Genomic DNA, 24,897 nt, shown 5'->3' with positions numbered 1-24,897 from the left:
CTTTTTTTCTCCACTCCCTGTTGATATCTGTGTTGTTTTTGGGTTAGAGCACATGGATATGACGACTATATCCGGACAGGATTATGATGTACTAACGGAGTCTGATGACAGTGCAGCAAGCGAAGATGAGCAAGAAGGTGCTGCGGTAGCCAGTGGGCGATGTGATGTATCCAGTTTCTTTAAGAACACATCAACATCTACAGCATCGAATAAAACGGTGGGTGCTCGGGTGGCGGAAATCAATCTAGAAAGGCTGAGCGAAAAGGAGGTCAAATTATTTTGGACAGCAACCACCTTGCAGCAATACAAGGAGGACAAATTGGTGGCACGTGGCTTTAGACGGTATGTCGAGCCGTCCGAGTATCAGGACGACGAAATATTCGTCATGAAATGGAAGAATGCGTATTTAACACACGCCGCCAACCTACAAGACATTGTTTTGGAGCAAACGAAGGAGGAACATATTAAAACTTTAAAGGAAATCGATACCATCAAAGGTCAATATCAGAATATGGTGGAAAAGAAACAATACTCTAAAACCCTTAAAAAGATCGACCTTAAACTTACGGCTGTGCAGGACACAATTAAGGAAAGGAAATTGAAAAAATTCCAGAGGGACAAAGAAGATTACCTTTTGAAAAGATACTTCTCTTGGCAAAGAGGAGGGAAAGCTAAACCTCTAAGAAAAAAGAAAAGCTACTGGACCACAGATAGTGAATCCAGTGATGATGAGACGCAAGTAGGTACGAAAAAACCGGCCCCACAAGGACAGCAGAATGGCAGTAGCCCCAAAACTCCAGCACGCCCTTTAGGAGGAGCACACGGAACAGGAGAGGAAAAAGTAAAACAACACCAAAAAAAGAAAAACAAGCGACTGTCATGGGAGGACAAGAAGGATCGCAAACGGAGGAGGAGTTAGTGCTTGAGGGAGAAACACCCCAACCCTTGGAGATTCTAAATTTATCTGGCCAGGATCTACCAGAGGGAACGGAATCATTACTCCAAAAAGGTTTAAATTTTTCCTTGGTCACGGACTTTGATTATGCCAAATTTAAAATAGAGATGTACAAGAACATTAGACGCTTGAACATTAGATGGCATTTTTCCAAAAAAGAAGAATATGTAAAAAAACCTGATGGAATATGGGGAAGTGCAAGAGTAAGCCCTCTGGGATTCAGTCCCAGCATACAATGGAATGACCAGGATTTCATCAATCTGGAGCTTTTAAAGGAGTTAGACACTATAGAGAACAGTGCCCAGTGCATCCCAGAATGCGCAGCAACACTAACATGTGGTGAAACTTCCACCTTTAGACCATGTAAATCTATTTCTCCATTCCCTGTTCAACCAGGAACATGTTTAGACGTTTTTCAAAAAATGGTCGAAAGAGATCTTAAGGCCGAAGTCTACCCACAGACCATTAAAAATCTATCTAACAATGAGGAGCGAGCATTGAAATGGCTACGTAAAAGATCTGACTTGCAAATTAAAAGAGCGGATAAGGGAGGGACAATTGTAGTGATGTCTGCAGAGCAATATAAAAATGAAGCCCTCAGACAGCTACAGGATAAGAACACTTATCAACTTTTAGCGGGTGATCCCACCATTCGTTATTTAAATTCACTAAGATCTCTTTTGAAAAAAGGAGTGGAAGAGGGAGTATTAACTCCCACAATGGCCAGTGGACTGCTGCCCACATGTCCAACTAAACCAATATGGTATCACATCCCAAAGATCCACAAGTCCCGGACCAGCCCTCCGGGTCGGCCCATTGTCTCTGGCATTGGGTCGACGACGGAGCGGTTGTCCAGGTACTTGGACCACATCCTTAGACCCCTCTTGGAGGGAGTCCATTCACATCTTGCTGATACAGTAGATGTGTTAAGAGGTCTTGAAGACCTGGAATGGCATGAAGGTGATCTCCTAGCGACGATTGACGTCGAGAGTTTATACAGCCGCATACCCCACGATTTGGGGGTGCAAGCTGTCAAACTTTTTCTGGATAGGACAGATAAGAGTGAAACGTACAAGTCCTTTATCTGTGAGTGCCTTATGTTCATGCTTACACACAATGCTTTTGTTTTTGACAAAAAATGGTACTGGCAGGTATCTGGAACTGCTATGGGCACTGCAGTGTCTTGTACTTACGCCAATCTTTTTTTGGCGTGGTGGGAGGAATTGTATATTCACTCCACCACAAATCCTTTTAAGCAGCAACTGAGGATGTGGTCCAGATATGTGGACGACATCCTTGTGTTCTGGTCCGGGACTTGTGGATCTTTTTCCTTGTTTTTGGAATATATCAACCAAAACAATTGTAATATGGCCTTCACAGCCCTGTCCAGTGATAATAAGGTTGCCCTCCTGGATTTAGAATTGGAAATAATAGAAAACAGCAAATTGATATCCAAGGGATATAGGAAACCCACAGCATCTAACTCCCTACTCCACAAGCAGAGTTTTCATCCTGAACATGTGGCCAGGGCGCTGCCCTATAGCCAGTTCCTCAGACTCCGCAGAAATAACGCTAGCGACACGGATTTTCGCCGCCAGTCTGAGGGGCTGGGTTGCAGGCTAGTTGCCAGAGGCTACGATAAACAGTCAATTCAGGAAGCCTTCAAGAAGGCTCTCTCTCAGGATAGGAAAGCTCTCCTCCAAAGAAAGACGACCAAAAATATTAAAAACACTAACAATGGAAGAACTCCCTTTACGTTTGAATTCAATACAATGTCGGATACTATTAAAAAATCTATAACTAGGCATTGGGACATTTTGATGAAAGACGCAAGTTTGAAACCTTTAGTGGAAGAAGGACCACTGTTCTCATTTAGGAGATGTCCAACTATAGGGTCCTCCATTAGTAGAAGTGAATTTTGCTCCCCTGAAGGAAGTAACTGTCTGCGGGGCTACCAACCACAGGGCAACCACAGATGCGGTCGTTGCAAGTCGTGTAAGCAAATGGCCGTGGGTTCCAGTATTCAAATTAGCCCGGTCCGACGGAGCGTACGTACGTTCATTACTTGCAAGACCAAATTTGTGGTGTATGCCCTGTGGTGCCCATGCGGCAGATTCTACATTGGTGAAACCACTAGAACATTGGGGGAAAGGTTTAGGGAACATTACAATTCAATAGGTTCTGGAAAGGGCTCCCCTAGAGTTATTGAACATATAAGGAAGAATCATAGGGGAGACCCCAGGAAACTCACCTATGCAGGTATACTTCACGTCCCGCCCCCCACCAGGGGAGGCGACCGGGAAAAGAAATTGAAACGAGAAGAGGTCTTATTGATTTTGAGGACCAATGCCATGGGTCCTCTAGGCCTCAATGACTACACCGATCTCTCTTGCTTCCTGGACCCTTAAGTTGAAACTCTGTATATTGCATTAAGTATATGGACTATACCTGATCTTTTCATATCTTTATATCTCTCCCTTTGAATACTATGAATGATGTCTTTTGTAAGGTATGATAGTATGCAGTCCATTTTGCCCTCCTTTTTCGCTTAGGCCCAACTAGTAGGCTCAGCCATTCCGTCTGTCCGACCCCAATAGTGGATATTATTCCACGGGGGTCGACCGACGAGAAGGCTGAGCATATTTTGATTTTAATATGCAGCACTTCCCTCACTTACCCTTAGCATATATTTATGTATCCACAATGTGATACTCACTGCTATTATTTCTGCTGCTGAGACAGCATTTCACAGATTTGCAACAGGCACCTCACTTTTCCTCTTATACTTAGATTTTTTTTGTCCTTTTTTTCTTTTGTTTTGTTTTTTTCATCCTTACCTTTCACTCCACACTTTTTTCCACACTTTTTTTCCACACTTTTTCTTCCCTGATGCTAATCTGAGGATGTCTTCTCCTAAAGTGACACAAGATGGCGCTAGTTCGGCCCATCTTGAGTCACTGGCGTGCAAGTAAGCGTATGGTACGCTACGCTGACCAATAGGTTCAGCGCATTCTGCTGCCATGACAACAGACGTAGCTGACACGCTGTGCGCGTCAGCCGTCTGTTACGATGAGGAAGTCCGCAGAGGGGTGGAGCAGACAGGCGGAGAACTTCCGTCGCACGCATTAGGCTACAAAAGCCAGCAGCCTGAGCCACCCCGTTATGCAGCCTCCGTAGATGCGCAGACGTGCGCGAAACGGCCGTCAGGCTTAAACCACCAGCACCCACCGCACCACCAGGTACCCTATCTTCAAATGACAAACTTTCACTGTGCCAGCCAGCAATGTTTTTTACCTTTTTGTATGTGCTTTTTCTATACTGAAGATTAAATCATCAGCCATTTTGCAGTGCCGGTTTCTCCTGTTTATTCCCTCTCCTGCCATTTTATATTATATTACTTTGGGCAATCCTTACAATCCATCGTTTTTATATTATTTTTCTTTTTGCTTTTGCATTATTTTTCTTTTGGATGATAAGGGACTTAGCAGTGTCTGCGTGCGGGGTTGGGGTTCGGTATACTGGTTGTTTGATGGGCGTTGTGTATTGGCTGATGGGACTGGATTGCCGCACACTGTTTAACAGTATATTTGTTTTTTTAATATACGGCGGCTTGCTGCATGGGTAACATACTTGGTATGTGCCCGTTGTTGGATGTTGTGGTACTCCTCTGTTCCCTCTTGGCTTGTCCCCACCACCCTTCTGCATCCTGGTTAAGCCTCTGCCCGGGTCCCCTCTCCGCACACTGACACATGTGCTATATTTGTTATTAGGTGGTGACTGTGTGTTTTGATTGGTTGCTGTGAAGGTAAAGGGCAGGAAGTGACACGTCACGACAGCCACACTCCTTGAGAAAGCCAAAAGCCGGCGAAACGTCGAGGTAGCTGCCGTCTGCCGCATGGGACGCCATGCCATCCTGACCTCCGCTTCAACCCTCTGGGGCTCACTCCAACGGCCCGCGACTCCACTACTCACGCTGACTATCCACAATGGCGAGTCTGGCAGCTCCTAGCCAATGGACTACTAGCTAGCTCTGGACTTTCATACAAGGATCTTGCCATACTGTGCCCGCTGAGGGGATTCAGCGTGGCTATCCAACATTGACAGGGGGAACGCTACACAGGAGATGGTGAGACAAGCTATGCAATTTATATATATTTCTGAAGCAACAGCATCTTGCAGTGGTAATCTTTAATGAAGACTGTCCACAGTATGCACCTGATGACTGATGATGGTCACTAGTTTGCAGGCCGCTGTGCTGCACTTGTGCTGCATGGATTAACACTGTTGGCTTTCTGCTCTAACACTGCTATACTAACATTGCTTTGCCAGCAAGAAGTGCCTCATGAAATCATTGCTTGATTTGACCTGTTGGACATTTTTGCATGCCTTTCGCATGTAGCCTTGATCTTCGCTCTCTATGTCTATCTCTGGATTGAAGTTGACACTATTATATTAAGGACAGGCAGTGAGAGCACCTGGGACCCCGCGGTACCCATGGTTGTATGGGGGCATTGGGAAACCTCCCCGTGGCGCTCCTGGATAGTGCTAATGTAGCGTGAACTAATTCTTTGCAGTATTGTTTTTTTGACCCTGAATAGTTTGGCATGCGAAAGCAAATGCATATTTGCATGAGCATTGCCTCATGAATAGCCAATTAGGCCAGATTTGCAAAGCCAGACTTGCTAGGGTTAAACTTGGTGTTTGAGCACGCATACATTTTCTCATGGAAAGCATTTTTTGTAGTTGTATCCTTTGGAGGCAGGTGGCTGATGGCTTGCTCTGGTGGTGTGAGCCCTGGAGGGAGTTGTCTGCGCCTGTCCTCCCCCCCCCCTGGACCCTGGAATGTTGTATGTGAGCCAGCCCTGAGCTCCAAAGCTTGGGGTGACCCATGCTTCACTCCTTTCTCATGTGGTGCCCCCAAGTTAATGTGCATGTAGCAGAACGCAATGGACGTTAAGGTAAGTGCCTGTTTTTAATATTGGGAGGTGGGTGCGGATGGCTCTCTCCAGCGCTGGCCATGCTTGGGGGGGGGTCGCCTGCGCCACCCAGCCTCACCCTCTGGGGTGCCGCTGTGGTTCCCAGGCAGTGAGAGCGCCTGGGATCCCACGGTCCCCCCGGTTGTATGGGGGCATTGGGAAGCCTCCCCGTGGCGCTCGTGGATAGTGCTAATCTAGCATGAACTAATTCCCGCAGGGCGACCGCTTTGCGGTATTGGTTTTTTGATCCTGCATAGTTTGGCATGCAAAGGAAATGCATATTTGCATGAGCATTGCTTCATGAATAGCCAATTAGGCCAGATTTGCAAAACCAGACTTGCTAGGGTTAAACTTGGTGTTTGAGCACGCATACATTTTCTCATGGAAAGCATTTTTTGTAGTTGTATCCTTTGGAGGCAGGTGGCTGATGGCTTGCTCTGGTGGTGTGAGCCCTGGAGTGAATTGTCTGCACCTGTCCTTCCTCCCCCCTCCCCCTCTGGAGTGTTGTATGTGAGCCAGCCCTGAGCTCCAAAGCTTGGGGTGATCCATGCTTCACTCCTTTCTCATGTGGTGCCCCCAAGTTAATGCGCATGTAGCAGAACGCAATGGACGTTAAGGTAAGTGCCTGTTTTTAATATTGGGAGGTGGGTGCGGGCGGCTCTCCCCGGCGCTAGCCACGCTGGGGGGTCGCCTGCGCCACCCAGCCTCCCCCTCCGGGGTGCTGCTGTGGTTCCCAGGCAGTGAGAGCGCCTGGGACCCCGCGGTCTCCCCGGTTGTATGGGGGAATTGGGAAGCCTCCCTGTGGCGCTCCTGGATAGTGCTAATGTAGCATGAACTAATTCCCGCAGGGCGACCGCTTTGCGGTATTGGTTTTTTGACCCTGCATAGTTTGGCATGCGAAAGCAAATGCATATTTGCATGAGCATTGCCTCATGAATAGCCAATTAGGCCAGACTTGCAAAGCCAGACTTGCTAGGGTTAAACTTGGTGTTTGAGCATGCAACATTTTCTCATGGAAAGCACTATTATATTAAGGCAGTTTCCAGTTGCTGCTGCTATTTATATCCCTATCGTTAGATGCCGGCGTGTGATTGTGGTGTAAGGAGATGCGTGATGCGGTTGTGTTGTGACGGGGTGGCCATCCCATGTGTTTTTTAATGGTTTTACACTATTTTTTTGTCTTCTAAGGAATAATACATTTTGATATATTTTCTAATTAAAAGGTGTTTTTTTGTGCTGCTTGATCTAGGAGTACATGCCCCACCATTAGTATTTACACTGCCACAATTGTGATTATTACAATTTGCAATGGAGGTGTCTGGACTCAGCTATTATATTGTTGAGCTCGGGATATCAGGGCTGTATGCGGCAGGGGTGCTGGTGTTTGGATATTGTATAGCCAAGCTCCAGATGACATAGGATACCATGGTTGTGGATGGTCATTCCATCAAGATATAGTAGGGTGCTTGATGCTGAGGTAAAGGCAATGCCTCCTCTGTAGTAAGTAGTCCAATGTATCAGCACACCAATCTGAATCAAACACTCTCTTTATTGAGCCATATGTTTACACAAGAGTTAGCCGACAATTGTTTTGGGGGTTCCTATACAGCGAAGTGGTTAGCTTTCTGCCTGACAACAGCACCATAACATCCAGGAATGGACTTTGTGTACTTGACATCTCAGGGTTAAACACAATCCCGTTATAAATGATATTCCAGAAAGTTGTAAATGTTTTAAGTTCTTCTACCGTTCCCCACCACAGCACGAAGATATCGATGAATCTTGTCCACCATAAAACTTGGTCCTTGTACAGATCTGATGTATAAACGAATTTCTCCTCTATTGCTCCCATAAATAGGTTTGCCAGGGCCGGTGTGGCCGAACTGCCCATGGCAGTCCCCCTGCACTGTTGATACCATTGTTTTTCGAATTTGAAGCAATTTGATGGTCATATCAATTCAAGGCCATTCAGGATGGGACGGAGCGCAGTGGAATGTGCGGCTACACCGTCCAAGGGGCTGTCATTTTGTGACAGCAACAGCTAATGAATTGTATACATTTGAATTGAAAGATCAATTAGCCACTGTCACACAGCGGGACAGGAGGACGCGGGGACAAGCAGGTAAATATATATACAGTAGTAGCGCTGGGGGCACTGTTATGATTCATAAGTGAAATACAACTATTGATTGTGAGTATTAAAGCGATAGCATGCATGATTGTTATTTAAACATTGGAGATGACATCATTGTTTCATCACGTTTTGGGGGTTGAATATTTGGGATTATGTAAGTATATATCACTGGTTGACTGTACATGTTTGTAACCACAGGCCTTGATAAAGGGGGACCCTGCGCGGCTCCCAAAACAATTGTTGGCTGACTCTTGGCTCAATAAAGAGCGTGTTTGATTAAGATTGGTGTGCTGATACATTGAACTACAAGCTTCAGATGACAGCACTGGGACTTAGCTATTGTATAGCTGAACTTTGGCTATTGTTTTCAGGGTTAGGCTATTCTATAGCTCAGCTCCAAATATCAGTAATAGATGTATTAATAGGAGCCAGGGCTATATACTGTGATAGTGCGATAGTTATAGGTTAGTATGAGTGTTAAGATGTTTAGTGTTAGGGAATAGGGTAAGGGAAGGACACAGTTAATAGGGAAAGGAGTACATAAGTTGTATAATGCCCAATAACATTTGCATACGCTGTTTGTGCACATACATGTTACCAATATTTAGTAAATACACCCCTTTATTTCTTAATAACATAACATCTCATAATTGTCTGCAACTGTTATATATCGGTACTAAATACCTTAAACTCCTTACATTTTTGTAATTCTTTTGTTGAAGCTGAATATCTGTTCATCAGCCTACTAATTGCTCTACCTGCCTAGTGAGTCAACTACTCAGAGCAATCATACAGAGCAGGAGTTCAGATTTTCTCTTCAGGAGAGTTTTCTAAAAGTTTTTTCCATGTCTCGGAAATTATTGTTAAAGAGCAAAACATTAGTGTGGATTTGAGACAATTTTTCCACACTGAATCTCAGAACAAATTAAATCTTCAGACAGGCAGTATTAGAAATGATATTACAGTACTTACAGAGGAATGAGAAATACAGTGATAATAAACAGAAAAAAAATTATTTAATGGGTATATACATATATACTGTACGTACATATTTTTACATATGGAAGAGAGTGTTTCTGGTCAATGTTGGTGAAAGGAAGGGCTGTTCTGTTCCCTGGGCCACTCCTGTTCTGTTTTAATGTCTTTGCAGAGATGCGCACACACTGTTTATTTGTGAGTATCTGATCCAAAATCCACCACACGCGTCAATGCTGACTGTATTTCATTTAAAAGCTGAAACTGTAATAACTCAACTCATGTTATTTTTGTGCTTTACAATTCTGTCCTGACCTTTTCTTTCCCAGATTACCCTCATATTGCAACTAAGTTGAAACAGGAGACAGATACAGTGTTGTCCTCACCAGAAAAGGACAAAATTATTCAACTTACCCTCTCTTCTATAAACTATAATTGTAATGATCTGTAACAGCTCTTAACAGCACGAAAGTCAGTACTTTATTCAGAGTGTGATCACACGTGTTTTTAGTGCACAGTAACACAGGAGTACTCCTATGTGATAGCCCTTGGCTGTAGGGACTATCACTAGGTAGAGTGGTCGTACAGGCAATATCGGTAACAGGTCGATCAGGAGGCAGTACAGAGTCGTCAGGCAAAGGCATAGTGAGAACCAGGCAAAAGGTCGGTAACAGGTCAGATGAGCAAAGGTACAAAATCAGGAGGCAATATCAGAGTCGAGGTCGGGCCGGGGTCGGCAACAATCAGATAGGCAGAGGACAGAATCAAGAGGCAGTGGGCGGAGTCAAGAGTTTCAGGCAAAGAGTCATACACAGATAATCAATACAATAATGAATATTACTTTTACAACTATCAATAATATTCCTAGCTATGTGTGAATCCCCGGGGTCCTGCCGGATCAAACACACTGGGAACTGACTAAGGTCTGAGAGCTTAACCGCAAAGTATCAGCAACAGCAGACAATGAGCTACTGACAGCTCGGGTCTTAAATACAGACAAGTAATTCTGCAGTTCCGCCCAGCGCACTTCAGCCAATCAGGAGCGGTGAACGGTCCTGCCATGTCAGCTGGTCAGCTGACCCGCCTCCTCAAAGCATAAAGGTCCTGTCTCCTGGCGCGCGCGTGCGCTGCTCTACTGAGATGTAACCTGGAGAGACCTGTCCTGCCTGACGGAAATGACTGAGAAGACGCGGCGAGATCCGCGGTCGCGTCAGACGCGGAAGCGGCGGTCTCACCTCTTCCTTCTGCGGAGGTAACTACCAAACTCCTAACAATAATATTGAGGAAGCTTGCTACAAACTGGTGGTCAGATGGCACAGAACCTCTTTTTTGCTGTCCAATTTTTCCTCCCAAGATTTTGGGGTGCTGCTGGAAGGAATGTGGAGGAGTTGGTACTCGCCTACACATTTGGTGGAGTTGCCCTAAACTTTCTTTGTTCTGAGACTCAGTGATTAGTATCCAAGTATTTATTTATATAAAGTATTTATTGGTATAAGGTCTAATCCCTAGGTATTGGAAGACTGACCACATCCCCACCACTAAAGAATGGTTCCAAACTATTAATGATGTTATGAACCATGAAGAGATCACTTTCATGCAAAAAGGTCTGTTTGACCAATACTATTTAACATGGGCACTTTGTATAGACTATCAACCCTATACTAATAGCCTTAATTCCCTTTGATTTGTTAAGTTTAGTTATTAATGGCCCTTTTCATGGATCACTGATATTCAAATCATCTCCGAAGCAACAGATGGCCCTGTACAAAGTTGTTCTTTTATTTATTTGATTGTTTTTCTTCTAATAACTGATCAGCATGGCAAGTCACAGTTTCCTGTTCTGTCGTCTCATAACGCAGTTGCTGTGAGACCTTTTATTGTGTATTTTAAGGATCTCCTCTGAGCTTGACTCACACAATGTCTTATTTGATGCCATCTTTTGTTTTGTTTTGAGTTCTCATATTGCACGTACTTGTTTCATGTAACAGATTTTGGGGATTTACCTGTACTATGTGATTAAAAGCTTGTTATAAGAAAAAGAAAAACAACAAACATCAAGACCAGTGTGCAATGCAAGGAAGATTGGATACCTCCCTTTGCAATGTACCCCTCTCCAAATGTTAAAAGCCATACAGGTTTCTGACCATCCAACCTGCATGTTGGATCAGAAGTTAATATATCTTTGAAAGGGAATATATGCTATTTTTTTCTAAAAAAAAAAAAAAAAAAAAAAAAAAAAAGGGAATATAATTGACAAATAAATATCATTTTATTTCAACTCACATATGTTAAAACACTATTTTGCCTGAAAAAAAGGCTTTTTTTTTACCTGAATAAAACACATATATCTAGGCACATCTCCTCTACTTAGGACATTTAACCACTTGAGGACCCACCCTTTACCCCCCCTTAACGACCAGCGCTGTTGTAGCTGATCTGTGCTGGGTGGGCTCTGCAGCCCCCAGCACAGATCAGCGTGCAGGCAGAGCGACCAGATCACCCCCCTTTTTTCCCCACTAGGGGGATGATGTGCTGGGGGGGTCTGATCGCTCCTGCCTGCGGGTGTTGCGGGGGGGGGGCACCTCAAAGCCCCCCTCCGCGGTGAAATCCTCCCCCTCCCTCTCCTACCTGGCCCCCCCTGGTAAGCCGGGCTGCACAGGACGCTATCCGTCCTGTGCAGCCAGTGACAGGCTGTCTCCGGTCACATGGCGGCGATCCCCGGCCGCTGATTGGCCGGGGATCGCCGATCTGCCTTACGGCGCTGCTGCGCAGCAGCGCCGTACAAATGTAAACAAAGCGGATTATTTCCGCTTGTGTTTACATTTAGCCTGCGAGCCGCCATCGGCGGCCCGCAGGCTATTCACGGAGCCCCCCGCCGTGAATTGACAGGAAGCAGCCGCTCGCACGAGCGGCTGCTTCCTGATTAATCAGCCTGCAGCTGGCGACGCAATACTGCGTCGCTGGTCCTGCAGCTGCCACTTTCCCGACGCGCGTTATGAGTGCGCGGTCGGCAAGTGGTTAAATAAGTTAAAAACAACAACTCTTTGCACACTCGCATGCAAATGTTCAAACAAATGTATTCACAGATTCACTCATTCAGGCACCACTGTTATCCTTACAGCGAAGTTAAAAGTAGGCGGTTCGCCGGCGAACGGTTCCAGGCGAACTTAGGGGGTTTGCGTTCGCCTGCACCAGGCGAACTTTTGCGGAAGTTTGATTCACCCCATAATGCACTATGAGGGTCAACTTTGACCCTCTGCATCACAGTCAGCAAGCACATTGTAGCCATTCAGGCTACACTAAGCCCTGGATCCCCACCCCCCTTATATAAGGCAGGGTCCGGCGGCCATTACACTCACTCGTGTGCCTGCTAGAGAGAGGAAAGGGACAGCTGCTGCAGACTTTTTCTCCAAGGGACAGATTAGTTAGGTTCTAGGCTGCTTTGCTTGCTCCTGACTGATTATTATTGCTTTTAAAGCACCCATCAACAGCAACAGCTCTTTTCAGAGCTCATCCTGTACATATTTTTTTTTTCTGTGTGTCAAACTGACACTTTTGTTGCATGCACAGCCTTGCTAATTGATAGTGTGTGTGCCATTGCCAGCAGCCCAGCACATTCAGTGACTACCTGTGTGTGTGACAGGGAGCTGCACATTGTACTACCCAGTACTGCATATACCCCAGTACCTGTTGTGTTTACTTAACCCACCTCATCACTGCATATACCTAGCTTTGTGTTGAGTGAACCCAGCTCACTGCATCTAACTACCTGTTGTGTTGAGTGAGAACCCACCTCACTGCATCTTAAGTACCTTTACTGTTCAGTGAACCCAGCTCACTGCATCTAACTACCTGTTGTGTTGAGTGAGAACCCACCTCACTGCATCTTAAGTACCTTTACTGTTCAGTGAACCCAGCTCACTGCATCTAACTACCCAGTACCTGTTGTGTTTACTTAACCCACCTCATCACTGCATATACCTAGCTTTGTGTTGAGTGAACCCAGCTCACTGCATCTAACTACCTGTTGTGTTGACTGAACCCACCTGGCCACCTCACTGCATCTAACTACCTGTTGTGTTGAGTGAGAACCCACCTCACTGCATCTTAAGTACCTTTACTGTTCAGTGAACCCAGCTCACTGCATCTTACTACCTGTTGTGTTGAGTGAGAACCCACCTCACTGCATCTTAAGTACCTTTACTGTTCAGTGAACCCAGCTCACTGCATCTATGTAACAATCGGTGTAACACAGAGAGGGTCTGATCACCGGTGAACTGCAGTATCACCGACAATGCAGAATATACCCGATTATAGATGATCTGCAGTATTACCGATAATCAGATATATACACTAACCTCTGGACACCTGAGAAACGAGTGAGTGTTATGCAACAGAAATACTTAGAGAACACACAGGGGAATGTTCCTTCCGTAGGCCTAGACTCTCCCGAGGGAGGAGCTAGGCTGAGAGTAGGAAGGACAGAGTGTGAGTGACACCAGAGGGGGTGTCACTAACAGGTCTGGGAACTGCCTCTAATAGCAAGGCCAGTTCTCGAGGTCGGGAAAGCCAGGTCGTTAACACACAGACAGATGAGGTACAGATTCAGGAGGCAAATACAGAGTCCAGGAACGAGCAGAGTTTGGCAACAGGATATCAGAAATAGCAAGGTACAGAATCAGAGTTCAGAGGAATAGTCAGGCAGGCAGAAGGTCATAACAAATAATACAGTTCAATATTCCTGACGCTAAGGTGTGAGATCCTTGGCCGTCAACACCTTTGGAAACTATGCTAGTACACAGATACAGACAAGGTCTGAGTGCTACCACGTAGTGATCGCAACGGCAGACAACCAGTGAATGACCAGCACCCAGTATATATACTTTAGTGCTCTCCAGCACCTCCCTTAATTGCTGGACCAATGAAAGATGCTGCAAATGTCAGCTGACCGGCCTGGTCAGCTGACCTTCCTCTGACTGCCATAAAAGCCCTGCCTCTCTGCGCGCGCACGCGTCCTCCTAAACCAGTGTGGACTATCAGTCCCAGCCACACCAGTCATGTGTTGTAATGTAGTTGCCGTATGGGATGCGGAATCCGCCGCCACGCTGTCCGAGCGTGCGGCGTTTCCTCCGCGTCCCACCTTACTGAGTGAGGCAGGCCTATGCGTACAAAGTTTCTCTGCGTTCCTCTATGCCAGCCGCGGAAACAGCCGCCTCATCTTGCGTCCATGCAGCGGCTTTTCCGCGTTTCCTCACAGTACCCCCCCCCCGAGGAGTGGACTCCGGACAGCTCCTTCCAGGCTTTTCAGGATGTAAAGCGTGGAATTCACTTTTCAGTTTGTCGGCATGCATGTGACCCTCAGGTACCCATGATCTCTCCTCCATACCATACCCCTTCCAGTGCACCAGATACTGTAGTGAATTCTGCACTACCCGTGAGTCTAAAATCCTTTCTACTTCATATTCAGGTTGGTCGTCTACCATCACAGGAGGAGGAGGAGTGGAACCCACGTGGACAGCTGGTTTAAGTAGTGACACGTGAAAAGATCTTACGCCACGCATGCTGGCAGGAAGATCGATGGCATACGTGACGTTGTTGATCTTCCTAGACACAACAAAAGGACCCACAAACCTGGGACCTAGCTTAGCCGAGGGCTGTTTCAGGGCTAAATGGCGTGTGGACACCCAGACCAGGTCTCCTGGTTGGAACTTCCACTCAACAGATCGTCTTTTGTCAGCCTGGCCTTTCTGACTTTGAAAAGCCTTTTCCAAATTATTTTTTACGATTCCCCAAGTGGTTCTGAATGACTCTTGCCAAGCCTGCAAAGCTGGAAACGGAGTGGAGGCTACTGGTAATGGGAAAATTTGGGCAACCTTCCAGTTACCACCTGAAACGGAGCGAATCCGGAGGAAGAGCTCTTCAAATTATTGTGTGCAAATTCTGCATATGGCAGAAATTTGACCCAATCATCTTGTGCCTCTGCCACATAGCACCTCAAGAACTGTTCCAATGATTGATTCGTCCTTTCTGTCTGACCATTGGTCTGTGGGTGGTAGCCCGACGAAAATGACAGTTCCATGCCCATTTGCTGGCAAAATGCCCTCCAAAATCTGGAAATGAATTGGACTCCCCGATCTGACTCTATGTTTTCCGGAATGCCATGGAGTCGGAAAACGTGGGTGACAAAGAGATCGGCCAACTCCTGGGCAGAGGGGAGTCCTTTTAAGGGCACGAAATGGGCCATTTTGCTGAAATGGTCGACTACCACCCAGATGACCGACATGCCTTCAGACCTAGGAAGCTCGCCTACAAAATCCATGGACAAATGGGTCCACGGCTCACTTGGGGTGGGCAAAGGCTGCAACGTTCCCACAGATGCCAGACGGGAGGGCTTGCTTCTCGCACACACAGCACACTCTCTAACATACTCCTTGCAGTCTGTTGCTCGGGAAGGCCACCAAGCACAACTAGCCACCAAGTCTTGCGTTCTGGAGGCCCCTGGATGCCCGGCATTTTTGTGCGAGTGAAACATCCGCAAAATGTGGAGACGAAATGGCAGAGGCACAAACATGACCCCTTCAGGCTTTCCCTCAGGGACATCCTGCTGAAAGGGACTTAAAGTCTCTGTCCAGTCTCCCCAAGTCTCTGTGGCTCTCAGCACCACCCTCGGTGGAACAATGGGCTCTGGTTCAGGGGGCTGTGCTGTCTCTGGCTTGAAACATCTGGACAGGGCATCTGCCTTAATGTTTTTACTGCCCGGAGTGTACGTAATTATAAACCTAAATCTTGAGAAGAACAGTGACCACCGAGCCTGACGGGGACTCAATCTCTTAGCCCCCTCAATGTATTCCAAATTTTTGTGGTCAGTGTAAACTGTAATCGTATGTTCTGCCCCTTCTAGCCAATGACGCCATTCTTCAAAGGCCAACTTAATGGCTAGAAGCTCCCTGTTACCTATATCGTAGTTTCTCTCCGCAGGTGAAAACCTCAGAGAGAAATAGGCACACGGGGGCAACTTCCCCTGCAGCCCAGAACGTTGAGACAGCACAGCCCCTACTTAGTGTTGGGCGAACACCTGGATGTTCGGGTTCGGGAAAGTTCGCCGAACATGGCCGCAATGTTCGGCATGTTTGGGCCGAATCCCTAACTCCCCGAACATCCCGCTTTTGGGGGCCCTATGGGGTCGCAGGCATAAGTGGAGGAGGAGGAGTCCGGAGAGTGATGCGTTGAGGGAGGCCGGGCAGCAGGCGGTTCAGCACCTCAGTCACTCACTTCACAGTGCCGCCCACTGCCAGCCACCCACTACCACCGGACCGGTACTTCCTGAAACTTTTGTATGGGGTAGCGGGCAGAGGGGGGAGCGCTAGCGGAGGGGGTGGGGGGAATTTCCGACCCCCCCCCCCCCGTGATCGGGGCATGCTCCCCCCTTATGCCTGCGACCCCATAGGGGGGCAGTATTCGGCCGAACAGGGCGAACCCGAACTTAAAAGGCCAAACACCATCAGGTGTTCGGCCGAACTCGAACATCACCCGAACAGGGTGATGTTCTGCAGAACCCGAACAGTGGCGAACACTGTTCGCCCAACACTACCCCTACTCCAACTTCTGAGGCGTCAACCTCCACAATGAATGGGTAAGAGGTGTCTACGTGTCTCAATATGGGTGCAGAGCAAAACAGTTCCTTCAGAGTGGAGAAGGCGGCCAGAGCCTCGGGGGACCAGTGATTGGTATCTGCCCCTTTCTTAGTGAGACTGGTAAGGGGTGCTATGACTGTAGAGTATCCCTTTATGAACCTTCTATAGTAATTTGCAAACCCTAAAAATCTCTGAAGAGACTTGAGTCCCACTGGCTGAGGCCACTCCAGCACCGCAGAGACTTTGGCGGGATCCATAGACAGGCCAGAAGTGGAAATTATGTATCCCAGGAAAGCAACAGATGTCACCTCAAAAATGCATTTTTCTAGTTTAGCATAAAGCCTGTTCTGTCTAAGTTTGTGCAGCACAAATTTAACATGAGCTCTGTGCTCAGAGAGGTTGTTTGAGAAGATCAAAATGTCATCTAGGTAAATTAGGACAAATTTACCCAACACCTCCCTAAAAACCTCGTTAAAGAGTTCTTGGAAGACGGCTGGGGCGTTACACAACCCAAAGGGCATCACCAGATACTCGTAATGCCCGTCGGGTGTGTTGAAGGCCATCTTCCACTCATAGCCCTCTCTGATCCGCACCAGGTTGTATGCACCCCGCAAATCCAGTTTAGAAAAGATCTTGGCATTAGTGACCTGAGTGAACAAATCGTCTATCAAGGGTAATGGATAGCGATTTTTAACTGTAATTTTATTCAGCGCTCGGTAATCAATGCATGGACGAAGGCCTCCGTCTTTTTTATTAACAAAAAAGAAACCTGCTCCGGCAGGCGACCGGGAAGGGCGAATGAACCCTTTGGCTAAGTTTTCACGGATGTATTCCTGCATGGCCACTTTTTCTGGCCCAGACAAATTGTATAGGTGGCCTCTAGGGGGCATACAACCTGATCCGAGATCAATCGGACAGTCGAACGGGCGATGGGGCGGAAGCTTATAAGCAGCTTTGGGACAGAATACGTCTGAGAACTCAACGTAAGACTCTGGGACACCCTCCACCTGAATCCTGGTATGCCTAGTTTCACCCTCCCTAAACAATGCTGAACACAATGGGGGGACCAGCTCGTTAACTGACCAGTGGCCCAGTCTATCTGTGGCGAATGGATGTGTAGCCACGGCATACCAAGGATGATAGTGGAGGTAGTCATGTGTAAAACAAAAAACTGCAGCCTCTCTTTATGTAATACCCCAGGGGCAAATCCAGGATTTCCAAGGGGGGGATTCCTGAAAGCGGTGTGTGGGCGTGGCCAAAACATGGTGTGGGTGGAGCCAAATACGAGCAGTTTCTAGGCTAAATTTCACCCAGGGCGAGGGCGTAAAATGCGCCCCCAACGTGGAGACAGATATAGGTGCCCGCAGTATAGGTAGCCAGCTATAGGTCCCCCCCCCCAGTATAAGTAGCCCATATAGTTGCCCCCAGTATAGGTTAGATAGGTATATGCCCCCAGTATAGATTAGATAAGTATATGTCCCCAGTATAGATTAGATAGGTATATGTCCCTCAGTATAGATTAGATAGGTATATGTCCCCAGTATAGATTAGATAGGTATATGTCCCTCAGTATAGATTAGATAGGTATATGTCCCCAGTATAGATTAGATAGGTATATGTCCCCAGTATATGTAGGCAGGGGTATATGTGCCCAGTATATGTAGCCAGGGATATATGTGCCCAGCATATGTAGCAAGAGGTATATGTCCCCAGTATATGTAGCCAGGGGGTATATGTCCCCAGTATATGTAGTCAGGGGGTATATGTCCCAGTATATGTAGCCAGGGGTATATGCCCCCAGTATATGTAGCCAGGGGTATATGCCCCCAGTATATGTAGGCAGGGGTATATGTGCCCAGTATATGTAGCCAGGGGTATATGTGCCCAGTATATGCAACCAGGGGTATAATATGTCCCAGTATATGTAGGCAGGGGTATATGTGCCCAGCATGTTGTCGGTATAATATGTCCCAGTATATGAAGCAGGGGTATATGTGCCCAGTATATGAAGCAGGGGTATATGTGCCCAGTATATGAAGCAGGGGTATATGTGCCCAGTATATGAAGCAGGGGTATATGTGCCCAGTATATGAAGCAGGGGTATATGTGCCCAGTATATGAAGCAGGGGTATATGTGCCCAGTATATGAAGCAGGGGTATATGTGCCCAGTATATGAAGCAGGGGTATATGTGCCCAGTATATGAAGCAGAGGTATATGTCCCCAGTATATGAAGCAGGGGTATATATGCCCAGTTATGAAGCAGGGGTATATTATGTGCCCAGATATGAAGCAGGGGTATATGTGCTCAGTTGAAGCAGACGTATATGTGCCCAGTATATGAAGCAGAGGTATATGTCCCCAGTATATGAAGCAGAGGTATATGTCCCCAGTATATGAAGCAGAGGTATATGTCCCCAGTATATGAAGCAGGGGTATATGTGCCCAGTTATGAAGCAGGGGTATATTATGTGCCCAGATATGAAGCAGGGGTATATGTGCCCAGTTGAAGCAGACGTATATGTGCCCAGTTGAAGCAGACGTATATGTGCCCAGTATATGAAGCAGAGGTATATGTCCCCAGTATATGAAGCAGAGGTATATGTCCCCAGTATATGAAGCAGAGGTATATGTCCCAGTATATGTAGCCAGGGGTATATGCCCCCAGTATATGTAGCCAGGGGTATATGCCCCCAGTATATGTAGGCAGGGGTATATGTGCCCAGTATATGTAGCCAGGGGTATATGTGCCCAGTATATGCAACCAGGGGTATAATATGTCCCAGTATATGTAGGCAGGGGTATATGTGCCCAGCATGTTGTTGGTATAATATGTCCCAGTATATGAAGCAGGGGTATATGTGCCCAGTATATGAAGCAGGGGTATATGTGCCCAGTATATGAAGCAGGGGTATATGTGCCCAGTATATGAAGCAGGGGTATATGTGCCCAGTATATGAAGCAGGGGTATATGTGCCCAGTATATGAAGCAGGGGTATATGTGCCCAGTATATGAAGCAGGGGTATATGTGCCCAGTATATGAAGCAGGGGTATATGTGCCCAGTATATGAAGCAGAGGTATATGTCCCCAGTATATGAAGCAGGGGTATATATGCCCAGTTATGAAGCAGGGGTATATTATGTGCCCAGATATGAAGCAGGGGTATATGTGCTCAGTTGAAGCAGACGTATATGTGCCCAGTATATGAAGCAGAGGTATATGTCCCCAGTATATGAAGCAGAGGTATATGTCCCCAGTATATGAAGCAGAGGTATATGTCCCCAGTATATGAAGCAGGGGTATATGTGCCCAGTTATGAAGCAGGGGTATATTATGTGCCCAGATATGAAGCAGGGGTATATGTGCCCAGTTGAAGCAGACGTATATGTGCCCAGTTGAAGCAGACGTATATGTGCCCAGTATATGAAGCAGAGGTATATGTCCCCAGTATATGAAGCAGAGGTATATGTCCCCAGTATATGAAGCAGAGGTATATGTCCCCAGTATATGAAGCAGAGGTATATGTCCCCAGTATATGAAGCAGAGGTATATGTCCCCAGTATATAAAGCAGGGGTATATTATGTGCCCAGATATGAAGCAGGGGTATATGTGCCCAGTTGAAGCAGACGTATATGTCCCCAGTATATGAAGCAGAGGTATATGTCCCCAGTATATGAAGCAGAGGTATATGTCCCCAGTATATGAAGCAGAGGTATATGTCCCCAGTATATGAAGCAGAGGTATATGTCCCCAGTATATGAAGCAGGGGTATATGTGCTCAGTATATGAAGCAGGGGTATATGTGCTCAGTATATGAAGCAGGGGTATATGTGCCCAGTTATGAAGCAGGGGTATATGACCAGTATATGTTGCCAGAATGGCTGGCTTCCAAACATCCCCCCCGGCGCCGGCCCTGCCTCCTAAGTATTCCCTGGCTGCACTTGCCTGAGGGGAGAGACCGCCCGAGCTCATCCAGCATCACTACGGAAGACTAGTCAGTCCAATCAGGGGAAGGAGTGCGCCCGCTGCGGCTGGATGCGTGGCGCGGTGACGTCACGTCTTCAGAGTCATACCGTAGCCATGGAGATCAGTGGGACGCCATTACCGCCGGCCGCCGCCGAGACAGGTAATGTATTCTGCGCCGCGGTCCGGGGCCCCTCTCCGCTCATCAGAGAGAGCGACCTCCTCGCCGCACACACGAGCAGGCGGCAGCTGCGCCATACCATCTGCAGCTGCCGCTGCTCGGATTCAGAGGAGGTCGCCAATGGGAAATACCACTTCCGGTCTCGGTGCAGGGGGGTATTCCGTACACCCGGAATACCCCCTTCCGTGCGCCAGTGTACCCCTATGGTGACTTCTACCTCAGGAGTCTAGGACAGTGGATGATTGTGCTGCAGAGGGGAGTCATCCACTGCCGTAACCTGCAGGGGTGGTTTAACCAGGATGAGCGGAACACCTAATTTCTTAGCAAACTCGTAATCCATAAAATTTGCTGCTGAGCCCGAATCAACGAAAGCCTCAGAGACTTCAGATTTACCCTCCCATGTGACACTACAAGGGAGAAGTAATCATTTATCTTCTAGGGGTAAAAGTCGTGCGCCTAGGGTGTTACCCCCTACAACTCCTAGGCGGTAGCGTTTCCCGACTTATTAGGACAATTGCGTACTCTATTGCCCCCCTCTGCACAGTAAAGACACAGCTGCTCAGATATCCTACGTCTTCGCTCCACTTGGGATAGTTTTGACCGACCAATTTGCATAGGTTCGGGTGGAGGCTAGACGGAAGGTGGTGGAGTGACTGGAGGCGCAGCGTAGGACACCAATCTGACCTGACCACCACCCCGGGTCTGCTTCTGATAGCGTAGTCTGCGGTCAACTCGAATGGCTGATGAAATGGCCTCATCGACAGTTTTAGGTTCTGGCAGACTTAACAGGAGATTTGATACCTCATCTGATAATCCTTATAAGAAGCAGTCTAGCTGGGCATAAGTGTCCCACCTGGCTGAGACTGACCACCTCCTAAACTCTGCTGCGTAATCCTCGACCGGACCTTTGCCTTGACGCAAAAGCTTGAGTTTCCGCTCAGAAGTCGCAGCAAGGTCTGGGTCGTCGTAAATTACAGCCATAGCTTTAAAGAATTCCTTCACTGAGGTCAACGCTAAATCTCCGGGGGCCAAACTGTATGCCCAGGTCTGAGAGTCGCCTGATAACAAGGTCTTAATAAATGTGACCCTTTGAGCCACAGTTCCCGAAGATCGGGGTCTCAACTCAAAGTAGGATAACACTCTACTCCTAAAATTTCGGAAGTCTGATCTGTGACCAGAAAATTTCTCAGGTACCGGCATACGTATGTCGGAACTAGGAGGGGATCGCACCTCCACCACGGCCGTCTGGAGGGTTTGCAAAGAGCCAGACAAGGCGTCAATCATCGTCTTGTGGCTACCCAGCACTTGGTTGATGTGATCCACCGAAGTGGCAAGTGCGCCCAGACGGTCAGGATGTGCGTCCATAGTATTTTATGGTCTGCCATTCTGTAACGATCGGTGTAACACAGAGAGGGTCTGATCACCGGTGAACTGCAGTATCACCGACAATGCAGAATATACCCGATTATAGATGATCTGCAGTATCACCGATAATCAGATATATACACTAACCTCTGGACACCTGAGAAACGAGTGAGTGTTATGCAACAGAAATACTTAGAGAACACACAGGGGAATGTTCCTTCCGTAGGCCTAGACTCTCCCAAGGGAGGAGCTAGGCTGAGAGTAGGAAGGACAGAGTGTGAGTGACACCAGAGGGGGTGTCACTACCAGGTCTGGGAACTGCCTCTAATAGCAAGGCCAGTTCTCGAGGTCGGGAAAGCCAGGTCGTTAACACACAGACAGATGAGGTACAGATTCAGGAGACAAATACGGAATCCAATGGACAGGCAGAGTTTGGCAACGGAGTATCAGAAGTAGTAAGGTACAGAATCAGGAGGCAAATACAGAGTCCAGGAACGAGCAGAGTTTGGCAACAGGATATCAGAAATAGCAAGGTACAGAATCAGAGTTCAGAGGAATAGTCAGGCAGGCAGAAGGTCATAACAAATAATACAGTTCAATATTCCTGACGCTAAGGTGTGAGATCCTTGGCCGTCAACACCTTTGGAAACTATGCTAGTACACAGATACAGACAAGGTCTGAGTGCTACCACGTAGTGATCGCAACGGCAGACAACCAGTGAATGACCAGCACCCAGTATATATACTTTAGTGCTCTCCAGCACCTCCCTTAATTGCTGGACCAATGAAAGATGCTGCAAATGTCAGCTGACCGGCCTGGTCAGCTGACCTTCCTCTGACTGCCATAAAAGCCCTGCCTCTCTGCGCGCGCACGCGTCCTCCTAAACCAGTGTGGACTATCAGTCCCAGCCACACCAGTCATGTGTTGTAATGTAGTTGCCGTATGGGATGCGGAATCCGCCGCCACGCTGTCCGAGCATGCGGCGTTTCCTCCGTGTCCCACCTTACTGAGCGAGGCAGGCCTATGCGTACAAACCGCCGCGTCAGACGCGGTGGTTTCTCCGCGTTCCTCTATGCCAGACGCGGAAACAGCCGCCTCATCTTGCGTCCATGCGGCGGCTTTTCCGCGTTTCCTCACAATCTAACTACCTGTTGTGTTGAGTAAGAACCCACCTCACTGCATCTTAAGTACCTTTACTGTTCAGTGAACCCAGCTCACTGCATCTAACTACCTGTTGTGTTGAGTGAGAACCCACCTCACTGCATCTTAAGTACCTTTACTGTTCAGTGAACCCAGCTCACTGCATCTAACTACCCAGTACCTGTTGTGTTTACTTAACCCACCTCATCACTGCATATACCTAGTTTTGTGTTGAGTGAACCCAGCTCACTGCATCTAACTACCTGTTGTGTTGAGTGAACCCACCTGGCCACCTCACTGCATCTAACTACCTGTTGTGTTGAGTGAACCCACCTGGCCACCTCACTGCATCTAACTACCTGTTGTGTTGAGTGAACCCACCTCACTGCATATACCTAGCATCCCCCCGAGATGGACAAAATGGACAAACCAGGTAGAGGAAGAGGTAGAGGCAGACCCAGAGGAAGGCCACCAGGCACAGGCAGGTCTGTGCGAGGTGGTGTTGCTGTGATTTCGTGCGGACCTGCTCAGAAGAAGGCACGTGCTATCACTTCCCAAAATCGTGAGGAGGTGCTTGAGTATTTAACACAGAACACCTCATCTCCCGCAGCCACCAGCGCTACAACAAGCACCACATCCGCTGCATTTGACACTTCGCAGGAGTTATTTGGTGGTGGTGGTGAAATCACTGATTACCAGCCACTACTGCAACAACAACAAGAAGGCGCAGGTACACCACCTCATACGTCTGAGTTAGGTGGCGATAGTATGGAGGAGGGGGATGATGAACCACCTAAAGTTGGTGCAGTTGAGGTGTCTGAGGAAAGCGAAGCTGGCCAGGAGGATTATGATGACGATTATATGGATACCACATATGTTCCCGGTAGAGGAGATGACCAGGGGGACAGTTCAGAGGAGGAGTCAGAGAGGAGTAGGAGGAGACGACTCCATGATAGAAGCAGAGGGAGATCGTTCTCAGAAAAAGCTGGGGGCAGTGTCCGACGCCATGTATCGCCAGCTATGGCCAGCCAGCCAACATGCCCTTCAACGTCAGCTGCTGATGCCACCGTAGCGCCATCACCCCAGGGGGGCTCAGCGGTTTGGAAATTTTTTCACGTGTGTGTCTCAGATCGGAGCAAAGCCATCTGTTGTCTCTGCCAGCAAAAATTGAGCCGTGGAAAGGCCAACTCTCACGTAGGGACAAGTGCCTTACGAAGGCACCTGGAGAGAAGGCACAAACAGCTATGGCAAGAACACCTGAGGAAAAGCAGCACCCCTCAAAAGACAAGCCAGCCTCCTTCTCCTCTTCCTCCTTCAGGTGTATCGTCTTCATCCACTTTCTCCCTTGCACCTTCACAGCCACCCTCCTCCACACCGCCTCTTCCCTTCAGCGGTTTTTTCTCCTCTGCCCACAGCAGTACCCAGCTGTCCGTGAAGGAAGTATTTGAGCGTAAGAAGCAAATGTCTGCCAGTCACCCTCTTGCCCGGCGTCTGACAGCTGGCGTGGCGGAACTATTAGCTCGCCAGCTATTACCATACAAGCTGGTGGAGTCGAAAGCTTTCCCTAAGTT

The 24,897-nt window shown here is 47.6% G+C and overlaps 1 long non-coding RNA gene across 4 annotated transcripts in view; it reads left to right on the top strand.

The window, feature by feature from the left end:
• LOC137546754 (uncharacterized) overlaps window positions 1-24,897 on the top strand; it is a 174,882-nt gene that overhangs the window by 81,332 nt on the left and 68,653 nt on the right. The window lies entirely within an intron of this gene.

Source organism: Hyperolius riggenbachi, chromosome 2 (assembly GCF_040937935.1).
Source record: "Hyperolius riggenbachi isolate aHypRig1 chromosome 2, aHypRig1.pri, whole genome shotgun sequence".
NCBI lineage: Eukaryota > Metazoa > Chordata > Amphibia > Anura > Hyperoliidae > Hyperolius > Hyperolius riggenbachi.
Note: the sequence above shows the minus strand (reverse complement) of the source record. Positions and strands in the feature narration are given on the sequence as shown.